This window comes from Helicoverpa zea, chromosome 5, assembly GCF_022581195.2.
Source record: "Helicoverpa zea isolate HzStark_Cry1AcR chromosome 5, ilHelZeax1.1, whole genome shotgun sequence".
Classification (NCBI taxonomy): domain Eukaryota; kingdom Metazoa; phylum Arthropoda; class Insecta; order Lepidoptera; family Noctuidae; genus Helicoverpa; species Helicoverpa zea.
In genome coordinates, this window is record NC_061456.1 from 1,947,087 (window position 1) to 1,963,946 (window position 16,860).

A 16,860-nucleotide genomic window follows, 5' to 3' on the forward strand; every position below is an offset into this window, starting at 1 on the left:
TGATAATCAGACATCCAGACTTTAGCTTTTCCCTACAGCGTTTGATAATAATTTCGGAATTCAACTGAATAACATTCGTCTTAAAAAAATATATATCTTCCATAACTCCCAACTTATAAACAGCGGCTAAAATCACACAAAAATTACCGCATGAGTATTTATAAAACTCGGGATACTTGGCCGAATATCAAACCTTATAATTTCATTACGTTATTCGTAACTTAAAGGGGTCGAATCCAGATTTGACCTTACCTTACCTGAACAGTCCTACCTCTATAAAACTATGTGATAAAACTGTACCTACGGTACAAATTACCCATTATTGTCCAGCCGCATAGAAACATCTGTTAATGCCGAAAGGTCCGGATGTCGATACAAACGGGACATTTGCGAGTAATGGCGTTAAATGTCCCAACTATAGGGTGTTATATTGCAGTACTGTTGGTTACTGTTGGTAATTTGAGTAGGATTCGTTTGATATTAATGGCTGCTGTTAGATTTTATTTGTGTATGTGGGATTTATTGTACCTCACAGATGTTGTGTAGTTTAACTGTTTATGAATATTTTTATGTATTACTTTAGTATTGTATTTCTATAGTTTAAAATATTATCCTAATTTTAATTGGGGTCGGCGCAGCATGTTTTCTCCTTCTATAATCTTCTATCTGCTGCCGACTTTCAGATACTTTGTTATGGAAATCGTTCCTTTGTGCCACGTTTTAAATCCCATAACTGCCTAAACATCAAAATACCTCAAAAACAGCGCCCACTACGTTCAAACTAAATTCTTCCGGACCGTTATTCTAAATTCCAGTCTAATATCAGTCATCACATTTATCATAATCATAGATCATAATTACAGTCACATTTCCCGACAATATTGTCGCGTCACCAATTGAAACAGGTTCAACCGATCAATTGAACTTACTCAGAAATTCAATTGATATCATATAGTGTTCTATCGTTGTTACTATCTGTAGATAGTTTTATTATTACTAGGTACGGAAATAAATGCTGATCTATCTGTTTTGCGATAACTTTAAAAACGACCGAATTGATTTGCATTTGTTTTTTTTTACTCCGACAACGATTATGATTTAATCGTGACTGATATCATGTACCTAAGGGCTCCATTATTCCTGCCGGGGCTGCGGGTTGTTCGAAAGAGATACCGCGGCCCTGGTACATAAAAGGCCTATGACGGAACACGACGGTTTTTAGTCAGTAAGAGTCTGACACTCCCTCACCGCTGCTAACCCACAGCGGGAGGGGTCATTTGATGATTTTTGACGTCGGAAAAAAAAAAGGGCTCCATTATTGTAAAATCCAAAAAAATATTGTTAAAGAGAATTTAAGCGAACGAAAATTTTGATTGTACGAGTAGAGGTAAATGGGTACAGATGGGTAATTTTCAATTTGTATTGTATAGGTAAACAAAACCTCAAAAAATAAGGTCATCATCCAAAACCATCTTTAAAAATTGAAAATATGTTATAAGTGTCAGAAACCAAATCATCATCATCATCCTCCGAGCCTTTTTCCCAAACTATGTTGGGGTCGGCTTCCAGTCTAACCGGATTCAGCTGAGTACCAGTGCTTTAAGTGTCAGAAACCAAATAAACAAACAAAATTGTATAAAACCACTACAACTATTATATATTAATGTTATTCTTACACATTTACCAAGCGCTACCAAGGCTTCAATAGTCACTCATCAATGTTGCTTCCATTCAATGTCGCAAGCGCATATAAATCAATTATCCGTTTTGACAGCTAACGGTGCCGGACCAATGATTTTTGTCACCATGACATCATTAAATGTGACGTCATCGAGATCACCCTGGTCCCTGCCTGCTTATAAATAGGCTGATTAGGTAGCAATAACTGTATAGAGGTTCTATATGGTAGTGTGTCATAATGATCAGTATTGTCATTTGAAAAGGATTTAGGATTAGCCTCTACGTTTTATGCGATCCTTGTACCAGTGAGGTCATGTGTGCCGAATATTGTTCTTTAAATAATAATATGAAGGCATTTAAAAATTAATTTATTTCGCTTTTATGGATCAATATTAAAATTACACGCATAAAATATTTTTTCTTAATTCAAATAAAGCACGCTAATCCGTGAAACGAGTTTTCAATTCAAATGTTAAGACGATCAATTTTATGGGTGGTAATAACTTTTTCTTAAAATCCTTTTTTATTATTGTTTCAAGGTAAAATCGGCACAGGTTCTATTATATTACTCTGCCTAGTTTTTTAGGATTGGCTATGAATTGAATTGTAAAGTGAATTCTTTATGGATTTGTCAATGGAATGGCTGATAGTTCAAGGTACAACGCGTGGACGGTCACCTACGCTTAGAGTGAATTGCAACTAAACTGTGTCATCGAATCTTGAGTAGAGTGAAATATATCCGTTAAGAAAATTAAGTTTTGTTAAATATTGTTGACCTGCGAATTGAGAACCAAATTTTTGGGAAGTCGGTTAAAAATGGTGCAAGATACCAAACTAAATACGTAGGTACCAAACTAAAATGACAAATTGCTAAAAGCAGAAAAATAAGATACGTCAAAATTAAGGTCGGCCAGATACTCGTGCAGGAGCTGATTTGAGAGGCGACGACAAGATACGGCAAATTCTTATTTTTTAGAACATAATGTCGTTATATGTATTTATATAGGTACGTGCATGTTTATGAATTCCCTCAGATACATCCTTCAATATTTACAGGATGAGATATTCCAGACTATTTCCATTCAAGGACCTTCAATCTATTGATAACAATACGTTATCAGCCACCACTCAGGATATCGTACTTTCATATAATTTATCTGACAGCCTTGATACAAAAATAATATTGACGGGCTTGCCAACATAACGCATGGTTAATACTTTACTGTACGGTATTACGATTTTCATGGAATTCTATAATCATATTGACGAGTAAAGATATGATAAACGTGAGATGTTTTTTGTTCGTTTTGATAAATTACGAGTATTGACGGTGTTTACGTTTTTATTTCGAGCCCCTTGACATGCATGCTTGTTTATATTGCCATTGCTTTGTTTCTCCTATTTCTTCTTCTATTATCATTATCATCATCTCAGCCATAGGACGTCCACTGCTGAACATAGGCCTCCCCCTTTGATCTCCACAAATACCTTTATCTCAGATATAATGGAGGGTCTTTCTAGATCATTCTTCTCCACTTCGCTCTATCCATGACATCTCTACCAGATACATGAATAAGAATCATTTATTTGCCAAATGTATGTATACAAATTAGCTGGAAATAATATTTACAACAGTCCCAAACACAATAATACAAAAACACAACACAAAAATACAAAAAAATAAAATAATTAAATCAATTCTTTCCAATGGCATTTCGGTTATCCAAAATATAATAGTAGGTGCCCATAGGTAATTAAAAGATGGTTGACACATGACATATCAACCTAAATCTTTACTAGAATCTACATAAAGTAAAGGAAATTCTGAAAGGAACGTTTCTAGATTCTAAATTAGAAATACCATGTAGGTTCCTTGTACTTATAGAAGAAAAATAAGTGACCCTGAGGAAGTACATAAAAAATATAAATTATGTACCTATTTATGTAAATACCATAACTACGTACGCAATGTCAACGATATATTTCATTTTAAATACCTTATTTAGCAAGTGTGACACCCACGCGATTTTATGGAAGAGTCTATGTGAAATATGTGTGTGCCCTTATGTAAGTTACAGTCATGGAGAACAAAATCACTAACGGAGATGTCATAACTCATAACGCAAAATCTCTTAAGAAAGAAGCGCGCCAAAATGTAGTGTTCGGCGGACGAGAAACTTACTATAAAAAAAAACGTAATAACTTCGCACTTGAACGTCTTCAATGGAACCCGCCCATTATTTTAAAAATAAAATCACCAATCAATCAAAAGCAATCTTTGACAGGTTTTTTTTAATTTGACAAGTCTCGTTAGTTCTAGTAACTGGTCACGCCTACCGTATGTTACTTGACCTACAAGAAGGTGCCTAGCTTCCTCATGGCATCTCCGCTATCTTTCCTTCCGCGGTGGTCACAGTATTACATAAGTAACCTTCTATATGTACTGTCGGTATGTTTGTACTGTATGTCAATATTGTTTAGTTAGTCAAACTAATATTGACGATATACATACATATATAAGGTGCTTTAATATTACCTGCCAGGACTTGAATGGGGGGTAGTATTGCGTTTATAGATTACAATAGTGAAAGAATTTCGTTCCCCGGAACAGTCAATTCAATTTGAGACATTAAACAAGTTAAATTAACATTGGCTCTACTCTGCATAACGTGGTTCACAAATTACGCACGTAGTGTCGCTTCGTCAATGAAAACAACTGTTATCTCTTTCTATCCGTTCTGCAAGAGTGGCAACGCGCAGCTCTACTGGATGGTTAAACTAATAAATTAAGTCAAATTTATACGTATTTTTTTTGTATGAAAAAAAATATGACAAATAATCAATTATTTATCTTCACTATTGTAATCTATAAACGCAATACTACCCCCCATTCAAGTCCTGGCAGTTAATATTAAAGCACCTTATATAGACGACACTCTTCGTTACATTGTAATTAGGTATGACAATGCTAAGAAAGTTAACGAGTTCTGAGTTCTGTACAAAGTTTGTTTGATCCTAAAGACTTACTTATAAGTTAAGAATGATTGTTCTTCTTTTTATTTTACCTAGGCAACGAGAAAACAATTGTTTTTTTTATGAAGAAAAGTACATTCCCAAAACATTATTTTTTAGCCTTATGATTTAGATGCCTAATTGGCATAGGCAATATTAAAATCAAACAAAATCTTAATGAACAATATCACCCTTTTAACGAGAGCAAGAACACAACTCCATTACTCAAAGGAATGCCTTCAGCCTTGTCAGTAATAATTCGCACTGTTAAAATCTCGGTAACCATTAATTCCTCGAATTTGAGTCGATTTATATTCGAGAATTCGTCGAAAACGTCGGATCTCGCTTTGCTACATTGAAGCTGAAAATGTTACTTATTATATTATTAAACGCTTGAGTAATTTTAAGTCGACTATACATTCTATAATGTAAATGTCAATTCATTGAAATGGAATTCCTCCAGAATTTTTATCGCTTAAATCTCCTCTACTTGCAAATTCAATATAATTATTAACAGTAAATCTTATTGCATGCAGCTCGCGTATGCACTACCGAAGCAAATTCCTAATAAATCATATACTGCCCCGATTGTGAAGAAATTATGCAAAAACTCTCTCCTGTCAAAATTCTTAAATCAAAAAGGAAGCAATCACGAAACGCGTGGGACACGAAAATCTAAAATGGTACACGAAGAACCAAGATGGTACACGAAAAGCTAAGATGGTACACTTTCTCGTATTACTCAGTCACGCCAATGACTGTGATCTGTTGCACGTTATGATGCAATAGATTCTTGTGACATTGCCAACGCTGATATTAATGTACGGAAAACTCATAATATTGCGGAGTAATTTTTACTGAGGAGACAAAAGTGGGAGCGCATAACATAACATCATCGGCGAAAATGAAAAACAGTGACTGCAAGTCAGTGGTAGATACACTCAAATACTCAGGTCTTATTTAATTGTACATGTGTAGGTTGCCATAAAGATAAGAAAGAGGAATTAGGACAAAGCGAATACGTGGACGCAATCACGTCTCCAACCAAGCACATTATTGAGTCAAGTAACAAAATCAACAAAATAACTACCAATTCTAAGAAGTCGTTAGCCCATGAATGCTATGCGAATTTAAATTGTAAGAACATTAAAGACACTTATTATTCACAGATACATCCCTGATCATCAAACTATGTAGACCATAAACATTCTTCCCAATCCGAAGACATATCGTAGCTAATAAAATCCAGCCATATTTAATCCTTAACTCGGGTTCAACAGCAAACTTGTTTGAGTTATAAACTAATAAAGTTAAAACAAGACGGGTTATAATAGCCATCTGTTCGGACGATCATCAAACTGAAGATAACATAAGTACCAATGCAATAAATCATCAGAAACATAATGATAATGAAAGATTAGGAAAAGAAGAACTTGAGATTCGAAATATGGTTGTTATAAATGGATTCGTTGATTTAATTCTGAGAAGCGTCTTGGAATTTCAACAATAGGTTGTAAGTGAGTTGTTGAACGTTATAAATTATCTCGGACCTGATTCTGAGATAGGATTCAAAGGTTATGGCAGCCATACTATTTTGTTGTGTGAAAATCGCATTGGTTTTTGTTTGACCCTGGTTTAAAGTATGAAAAATAAACCGTTTTACCTCTTCCATTGTGTCTGTAATGTACATTACTTTCAGTTTATTTTTCCTGCCTTCTATTGTAACTGTAACTTTTTGTTCAGCGTCATTCATACCTAAAGTTACTCACTTAGTTTCATGCTCATTATATTGTCTGAATTTGCTAATAATTTTCGCTCGAGCAATTTTATAATTAGATTGTTTAAGCAACACTGTTCCATTTAGTTGCTCCAGACTTTCTCGGATTGTTATCACAATTAATAATGCTCTCGTTAGATTCGTGCCAAGTTTCAGTTTGCACACTCAGTTTGCAGTCTTTCTGGCATTGAATCATTTGGCATTGAAAAAATAGTAGTAGTGTGTAAATAGTATTAAGTGTGTAATTGTATCAAAGTTTTTAGTTTCTTCTTCAACGTCTTATTTCTGATATTTTCATATTTTTGTTGTTTTTATAAAGCATGTGCGTCCAGATAGATTTTTTCTCATACATAAATGCAGATACTCTAAACACATCTAAACATAAGTACACGCAGGTTTTAACTTGTCCGGAAAACGGACGTGACATAACGCATAAAGAAACAACCCTAGCCTCTGTTAATAATAAGATGCAAACTAGAACCGCAACTAGAATGCTCTGAAACTAGTACTCACAGCCTCACACAGAGATAACGCTGTTTACACAATGACATATATTTACATACACATAACTGACAATACCATAACACATGATGTCATCGTCTGAACAGAACTACTATATCCTGAACATTGAGAGATTCAACATTGAACAGTGTAGGAAATGAAGAATAAGTAGTCCTTAAAAAATGAATTTCTGCAAACATCCTTTCGGAGAGTCCAATGCATCTATCAGTATTTTAGCAATATTCCTCTACTGTTTCCTTGTTGTTGCCGTATTTAATAAGTGATAATAGTTAAGTTTGTAAGATGCAAAGGATGGTCCCGTGGCTTCATCAAAATGTTTATTGTTGTGTAGATCCCGGCTATGATTTGATCATCTTTTGCAGTCGTTACGGGTAGTCAAAAGTCAATAATTCTGACAACCTGTCTTACCTAGAGTTATTGGGTTGCCCGGGTAACTGGGTTGAGGAGGTTAGATAGGAAGTCGCTCCTTGTAAAATACTGGTACTCAGCTGCATCCGGTTAGACTGGAAGCCGACCCCAACATAGTTGGGAAAAGACAGATCTATGATGATGACACCTCTTATCCATCCTCCGAGCCTTTTCCCAATCATGTTGGGGTCGGCTTCCAGTCTAACCGGATTCAGCTGAGTACCAGTGCTTTACAAGAAGCGACTGCTTATCTGACCTCCTCAACCCAGTTACCCGGGCAACCCGATACCCCTTGGTTAGACTGGTGTCAGACTTACTGGCTTCTGACTACCCGTAACGACTGCCAAGGATGTTCAATGACAGCCGGGACCTACAGTTTAACGTGCCATCCGAAACACAGTCAATGGTATCTAAGATATACTTAGAAAGTACATACAAACTTAGAAAAGTTGCATTGGTACTTGCCTGACCTGGGATCGAACCCGCGCCCTCATACTTGAGAGGTTGGTCCTTTACCCACTAGGCCACCTCTTAATTCAGCGAAATGTTAATACCTCACATTAAGCTTTCCATTGAAATAATCGAGACTAATTACTCTTGCACTCGCTTGTCTAAACTCGTCTTTACTATTGATATCATCAGACTCTACAAACTATGTCACTAGTGTTTAGAAGCTAATAAATCCGCCAATTAGACAGACATTCCGTAACAATTTTGATTAAAATGTGGCTATGCGAAGATTGACCGTGGCATGTGGGTCATGGTTAATCTTTGGAATTACTGAATTGTCAACACATCACCAGCCTATTTAGTTTTTCACTGTTGATGAAAGCTTATTTAAAAAAAATATGGCCTAACAAGACTTTATAATTCAGGATTGACGATGTCAAACTTTTCGTTGCAATTTTGGTCATGTTTACCTCTACCGATAAGTCAGTGGTGCCTGAGTCAGATTTATAAAAACATACTGCCTGTTCCTCACACGTTTTCTCTTGTCTTGAGGGAGCTACTTCTAGCACCCGGATAAAAAGCAGGTTATATGTTATTCCGATATATTACTGAACATTTTTATCAAATATAATGTGTTTCAAACATCGTTGCAATCTATTTTGAGAACAAATTCTACTGACACGTCACAGTTTTCAGAAATATTGGCAACCTTTAATATTGTCGTGGCAAAAGAAACACGAGGCAAAATAAAAATATCAATGCAAGCCAGAAACCGGAGAGAAATATTTTTCTGTTGCAACCGCTTTGCATTTTCTATCGAACTTAAATTCGAGCAAGTTCTCAAGGAGCACGTTTCTTTAAAGAGTACTTGAGTTTGCATTGCTGTTTTCGTCTTTTAGTGCAGACCAAGAAAGAATTTAGTTTACAAATTTCTTCGGCATATTACTCATTTTTATGACAATACTCAACAATCAAATTCGACGGCGTCCCTAGGATACGTCCGTACGACTGACTGTCGTCAGAATTCTCAGTCGCACTCGTTTGCACTAATTTGGCACCATTACGCTAAATTCCTGCACCGGTTCTTGTGAATCAAGTATTTTACGTATCGATCCGCCCCATTCATGCGGGCGTTTGTATGGTGATTGCAAAATTTTGCGAAATAAATCGAGAGGTAAATTGCCGAAATCAAGTGGTCGTGGATAAAGTCTAAAGGGTAAAATAACTCATCTGTGTTCTTTTGAATACCGTGATTTATTAACGCTTGAGGTTCTTTGGTGATCTAAATCAATTACCTATCAGGGGAAAGACTGATCTAGACACCTAGAAAATAATGAAGCAACAGTGACGTTGATGAGAAATGGTCATGTAAAACGAATAGAAGCCTGGAAGACGAAAACTTGCACTGACCCCAAATAAATTTGAACGAGAGCAGAATAGTAATAATGAAACAAATGAAGAACATTTGCTTATTTATTTCAGAGAGATCAATAAAGTAACTTATTTAAATTCAGTATCAGTAATGAGTTTCCCAGTTATGCATCTTCCTGTTTATAAATGACAATCTGATTTAAAACAATTGTTTTGTAAACAATAACACGTATTTACTATCGAAAAGTTTATAATCAATTGTGATATAACTTCAACGGCTCGCATAAACACTAAACATGCAAATAATATTAAAGAGTATTCATAAATTAAATTTTTAACTGACCAATGCATAATTTTATTAGAGTACCAGTACCAACACACTGCAGACTTTTAGTCGGTCAATAGTTTGCTCATAAATCAGTTTGAAGATGAATAGTACCCACGTAACAGAGACCAGGTATTTTGCCGGTATCATACCGACTGAAAACTTTGATTAAAATTAAGATTTTCCAAAAAAAAAAATGCCAATTTGTTTGCTGAGTTAGTACCCCTAAATATGCAAATAATATGTAACGAGTACTAATAAATTTAACTTTTGACAGACCAATGCACAATTTTATTACCATGGAAGCACCTTGTGAACCGTTTTTATTAAAATTCCAACATATTTTTGAAGTTTCCGATTACCATTTTTGCTTGCGTAATGTAGTTTTCTGAATTAATTTTGCTTAAGTAACTTAGTGTAGTAGATAAAATATTGTATGTATTTAAAAGACTGGAAGAGACTATTTTTAGAAGACTTTAATTGAATCTATTTATCATAAGTAATTAACAAGTTTTAGTTGTAACAAATCCTGAATTATGAAAACCATGTAGCACCATATGGTGAAATGACAATCCCGGATAGACGACTGCAGCAATTTACATACGAGTTTTATGTGAAAAAAATACTTTGAATATTTTATTTCTGAAAACAATAAAAGTAAGCAGAAATGGTAATTATAATAAAAGAGAGTAGATCTCCCTTGCTTTCACTCTCTCAAGCTGATAGCCTAAAATTACATAAAGAGACCACCTTACAGACCTGTATCTCTACAGTAGCATCGTCCCTTCATCTCTCAACTGTTCACTTAGAGATAATGAGGAACACACTGAACATCTCAGTCGACGCGTCAATAAGGAACAAATGCTTCTAAGATAAAACATGTCATACTTGCTTGTACTATCTCCATTGCTTTCAGTAAAACCATGGTTCCTTTAAACAAGAATGGATTCCTTTTATGTTAAGGATAGTAGCTTTAAGTTTATTCTTACGTGCTTAAGAATTTCATCTTACTAATATTATAAACGTGAAAGTTATTCATGAATGTATGTTATCTACTCTTTCACGCAAAAACTCTTTAATGGACGTTGACAAAACTTGGCATATGTCCGAATTACCTACACATAGAATACTTTTTATTTATTAACGGGAATAAGTTCCCAGTATAAAAATTATACAGAGTATTTAAGTATGACATACAATGAGGATTCTACTCTAAAGAAGAAGAGTCCTTATGTGTCATTTGCCTGAACCAGGTTAGAACCTGTCTTTCAGGAGAGGCTTATATCAAAACACTACCATCCGTAAGCAACGGATCGTTTCAAAATACAGGATTTTAGTAACAGGTGGTCTCAAACGTTGAGTGCAATTTTAGCAAGTTCTGTTTCAGCCAATAGCTTCAGTTTAGTTCAAAATACAACGTTGTTATGATCAGTTTCGTATGTTTTCATTAGTTCGGCTATTTCTGAGATGCAGTAATTAATTGTTGTTATGTTGCATATAAGATTTCATTGGGATAGGTCGTAAGAATTGGGGTTTATTTTGAAAAATGATGACTGAAAATTGCTTTAAAATTATATCGTTTTAGATAGTAGCATTTTTTAATGCAATAAAAATATAAGTTATTTCTGTAACAGCGGATATTTAAACATTCGTATGAAAACATGAATGAAAAGTTTAATTTTATGAATAAAAATAACAATCTACTGAAACTAAAATTTCAGTTTCACACAACAAACATAAAATACAATTGTAAATTCATTCTTAACCAATGACTTACACAAAACAAACTAAGATAAAAACAGATTACCACCGATTTATTTACCTTAGCAACGTAGATCAGCCAGCACAAAAAAGGTAACACTAAAAGTAGCACAATCAGTTGGAAAACCAAGGAACTGTGTCGGGAAATCGTTCGCGAATTTGTACGATAGCGTTTGTATCACGAACCGTGTAAATACGTGTGTTCGCCGCGGACGTTTGCCGGCGACTGATTGCTTGCATGCGGCGAGAGACGCCGTGAAATGACTTTTCGCTAAATGTGCTTATCAGCTGTTGAATTTTCTTTATAGGAAGTAATAGAATGCACTCTTTTCTATGGGATTGTTATGTGACGTGCTTTTGTTTATTTCCTGTTTATTTAATTCCTTACGTGATTGGTGAATGATATATTCAGATACTTTAATACTTTAATAACAGAACTAATCCTTTCTGCGATTGGGTGCGCATAATGCCTTTCTGCGATTGCCGGGTTCACAGCTTTCTCAAGTTTTCTAGATAGATTTCCGTGCAAAAAATTTTATAACCATAAACTTTTGACTTGAATACTGATGGGCGAGTTTTTAATAACTTACTCGTTACTTCTGCCTAACATACTATGTCGGAAAGTTCAAATGCATTTTGAGACCATTTTTGATAAAGATAAGAGTTTACTGACAGTTACTTTTTTTGCTTCGCCTATTTTATCATTTTGTTATCAATGCAAGTGCTATGTACGTAAAGTGCTGTATCAATATTGCCAAAGTTATTTTACGTGAGTATTTTTTCTAGTTTCAGTACCTGCCACGACCATTTTCCCCTAACCCTAAAGTTTTTCTCGTGAAGAATGAATAATACGTTAAGTCCACTACTGTAGCACATTTTGTTACCATGTAAAAAAGAATGTAAAGAAGAAAAAAAACTTCATAATTCATCTTCAAAAACATTCAAACTTGAAAATCAAATTATGTAGATACATATCACCACCATATTGAAAACAAAAAACTATCTGTTTTTCACTTGACAAAAATGCAGCTAGCGTCTTTCAGAGTCATCATAGTAAACAATAATAAATCTTTCAAGACGTAATCTGTATGAAGCAGTTATAAACGTCGTCAAACGATGAATGGTCTCCTGACCTGAATATTTTTATAAAAATTGGGCCAAAACCAACTCATGAGTGAGTAATTTATTAATTTTAGTGCGATTTCTTAATCATGCTGAAATTATTAATTAATATAGGTAATAAACTCATTTTAATTGGATTAAAATATTATATTGTAGCAATTTTTTTAATAATGATCCTTCCTGTATTTTTAATTTCTTAAAACATATTTAGAACAAATATCTAAATACGCGTTAGTTAATTTGGTATAGGGAAAATTTATGTATCTGTCCCGAAAAAATAAAAATATGCCTATGTAGATTTGTTTCTAACATAGGATTTACACGCATTTTGTAAAAATAACAAAACTATCTCACTGCATTCTGTTTTTAGAAACTCTAGAAACGGATCCTGTCCATCCCAAAGCTGAAAATATGAAGAATGCAATAAGAAATGACCGATACCTATCGCCCACGAGAACATCAATATCACTCGACGGTTACACTCTTACGAAATAAATATCCAGAGTGCTGTTTCACATTTCCACTAATAAAATATTATGAAAGCAACATCAGCTCATGCAATCTTTTTGAAGAAATTTGTCATTTTTTAAATCCTTCAGTATTTATTCTATCTTAACGTGATCTGCATCACCAACGAACCAACATCACCAGGAACTTACAGTGGTGTTTTTTAAACTTATAGTGTTTTTTAACTAATAAAATGGGTTTTCCTCAATAACAATCTCAGACTCGTTCATTAAACCACAATAGAAAATCATCCGAATAATCCAGTATTGATTTTTCTTTCATAAACAATACTTCTGTTAGTAGGAATGCAGAAGCTAGGTATATTATTTACATACCATAAAAAGATTTCCTTTATTTTATTGAAATCACTGAATAGTCTTTTATAATAATGATGTCAATCTTCTGGTATTTCAGGTAATTTAAATGCTTATATTACTATAATATTTAATTGACATTTATTCTCTGATGCCTTAATCTCATCACATTCTTCACTTGCATCCCATACATTCGGAGATTTTAAAATTTTGCTGACCAATTCTTACCATCTCGTAAGTCTCTATCGTCAATATTAATTTTCATTCCACATCATTAATCATGTTATTAATAAGATAATCAGTAACAGTAATAATCATTTCATATTTGGATTACAGTCATTGTTACTTCATACTTCCTCGCTCCGTCGTTCGCTTTTCTTCATGTTTTTCAGCAGTTGCACCCTGAAAATAAACACTGAAATACTTAAAAAATTACATATAACCCCGTAAATAAGACCGTATAATCTATATTTATCGATTTTTGAGAAGGACATAGGTTAGTTTTTGTCACCATACAGCTACGGGAAGCTAGTCATGTATAAGGCTTTATAAATATGTAAAACGGTATTTTTGGTTCAGGACTTGGGTTACATCGGTCATCAGGATATCAGTACCTAGGATTGCACTTTAAACGAATGCAAATAGGTGTCCGTCACCCTAGCTAGCATTTCTCAATTAATCTGAATAACACATAGTGAACTCATGTGACCACAGTGCATCATAGTCGACTTCATCATTTTTATTAGTTTGATGACTATTTTATTCCCATTTTCTGCGGTCTGCGGTATAAAAGTCAGTTTCTGCATAATTTTCTAAAATTATTCTATAAATAACTCTCCGAAATATGAGCTGTATGTCAATGTAAGTCTTGTCTAAATCGGTCAGGCTGTTTTGGAGATAACACATTGGGTGCAGATAGAAACGCATATAAAAAGCAAAAAATGTATTCTTCGGTATCATATTTTTTGCATCTGATAAAAATGCTGTTATTTTGACACATCAAATTTATTTTTCATGTAATATTTATGAGATAGGATCACGATATGCATCTGATAAAAATATTTTTTGACATACAAAAAAACACTTTTATTAAGAGCCCCAATACCTACACTTCAGACTAAATTATCGGCCGATAGTTTTGCGGAAATCCATGAAATAAAATGATCGGAAAAAATAATATAACTTAACTAAAAAAAAAAACAATCATTTTACTTTATATCGTGTAGGGAATCCAATAAAACATTATTTTTTAGTGTTATATCTAACGGATACGATATCGATGTATTGTAAAGTGCACTAGGTACCATTCATTTCCATACTACATAGTTGTAGTTGCTCTTTCTTATGGATTTAAAAAGTGATTTCATTTCGCATAAATATAACTTCACATAATAATGTAAATGTTTCTTATTAATTGTTAAGATTAAGACATAATTTTCAAATTAAATTCTCCATACTGGTTTATGAGCCTGATGACACCATCGGCCGACTAAAAGCTTACAGTATAGGTAGGTACTCTCACGGCCAGTTTCTTCATCAAAAGTTAAAGTTAAAGTAATGTCTAAAGTAAAAGTAACGGTCAAATACGTTTTTTCAAGGCTAAAGTGACAGCAAAACTAATAGACAAATTGAATTTGACCGTTACTTTTACATTAGACATTACTTTGACTTTTACTTTGGCTTTAACTTTTGATGAAGAAACTGGCTGTTAGTAAGTCTAGAATTAGGTCATACTATCAGCAACATAGTCAGCAAGGCCGCTGACTAAGAAATGCATCTGAGCGCAATATTTACGGTCCATGACTGGGTTATTTGTTTTTCAATAACAATTGTATGCGTGATGCAACTATACGTTTTCGTTTACGACTTGTTTGAGTGTCGGTGGGTAGGGTTACTGTAAGTTTGGAGGTTTGAGGGACCATTCCTAGTTATTTTTAGCCGATTTTTTTGACTTAGCTCACGATCTGGTCCTTTCGCCAAAAAAATATGTACCTAGGTATTGCAGTATACCTATTGCAAATCTAGAGGCATCGCTTGTGACGGCGCTGAATCCCATTTTCTCGAAAGTAAACTTAAATAGGTAGGTAAGCACTATTTACCAAAAAGTAGACTTTGATTCTGACAATATTTTTTATGAGAAAGTTACAAAAAAAAAATATGTACCTAAGACATACGATGAGAAAACGAAGTAATAAACGTAGGTATTAGAAAGTAAAACCCTTATGAAAAACAAATGAAGTAAATGAAGGCTATCGATTATTTAAATTACGCATTAAATAAATGTTCCGTTTACTTTCTAAGTTCGCTTTTACACAATATTTTGTTCTACACATTTAATAGTCCACAGTATTTAATATTTCCGGACAATAGAACACCGATCCCATAGCGTTTGTAACGCATGGTCACCCTAGCCACGCAACACGATTCGTTACGTCATTATTAAAATAAAACTGTTATGTGTAACGAGCGCTCTTTGAAGCTGCCGCTATCGAGGCTGGGCTAGTAGAGTCCTAGTTTTAGATAGAATTCACTACGTATTACTAATATTATTTTAAACTAACCTAACCTAACACATACTATAAAAAAGACAGTTAGGTATTATATTAAAATTTAAAGTTAAACGATGGCAAATAAATGAATACATTTAAGACTGAAGATTTATTATTAATTTGTTAGTTGACCACACCATTCCCAAAAACTGCAGTTTAGAGCCACAGGTACTATACCAACTTATTCAAATAAATTAATTTAATAATGAGTAATCAAACAGGCTTCGTTGCTATATTTATTTATTTTTTTAATGGGAATCTCAATAAAAACTTAGTAGTACCTAATTATCCACCAACAAGGTAGACAGACGACCTTATAAACGTCGCCGAAAAACGCTGGATGCAGGTCGCCTCCAACAGGTATCTGTGGAGATGATGATGATGATGAAGTAAACTTGTCCGTTAAAATTGCAGTTCACAATTTCACGCTGCCAATGGCACCCTACCCCGATTGCAACTCATGCATCACCAAGGGCGAGATATCAAGAACATTTTGACATCAATCTCCGGACACTCGAAATCATATCGTAAATAAATAATTTATTATTTAAATAAATGATTTATATTATAATTTATTATTTAAATATATACCTAGTTCATTTATTTATCCATTGCTTCCGTAAAGTTATACAAATATTTATGTTATTTGACTTCAAGTTGAATGGATCAGTTGTTTTGTTTTGATTGACTATAATATTATGAATGGAGGTACGGAAATTGGCCGGAAGTCAATGACCTCATGATTTCTGGTATAAAGGCACAATATTTTAATTATAGGTTATGGTATAAACAAATTACTTATATACGTTACTTGATACCTAGTTGCTTGTTTATTGCTAGCTTTTCTCCGCGTTTCCACACCCGCACACACGGACAATAATATTACCTACCTACTAAGGATAAGATCTTTGGAAAAGCCCACTTTGGCCGCAGTCTAAAGATAGGGTGAAAGAACTTTAAGCCTCTATAATAATAGTCTTTTGTCTTACAAAAATAGTTCAAATTAATGACTTAAGTTTTTCTTCCATAGCATTGGGTTACGAGAAATACAGTAGACAATGG

At 34.0% G+C, this 16,860-nt stretch overlaps 1 protein-coding gene across 1 annotated transcript in view; it reads right to left on the reverse strand.

Moving 5' to 3' along the window:
- The window catches only part of LOC124630171, a 162,900-nt gene extending 151,364 nt beyond the window's left edge, over positions 1–11,536 (reverse strand). Inside the window, exon 1 of the mRNA XM_047163899.1 lies at positions 11,368–11,536. The gene's annotated coding sequence lies outside the window, so the exon portion shown is untranslated. The remainder of the gene's footprint in view (positions 1–11,367) is intronic.
- Between the last annotated feature and the right edge of the window lie 5,324 nt (positions 11,537–16,860).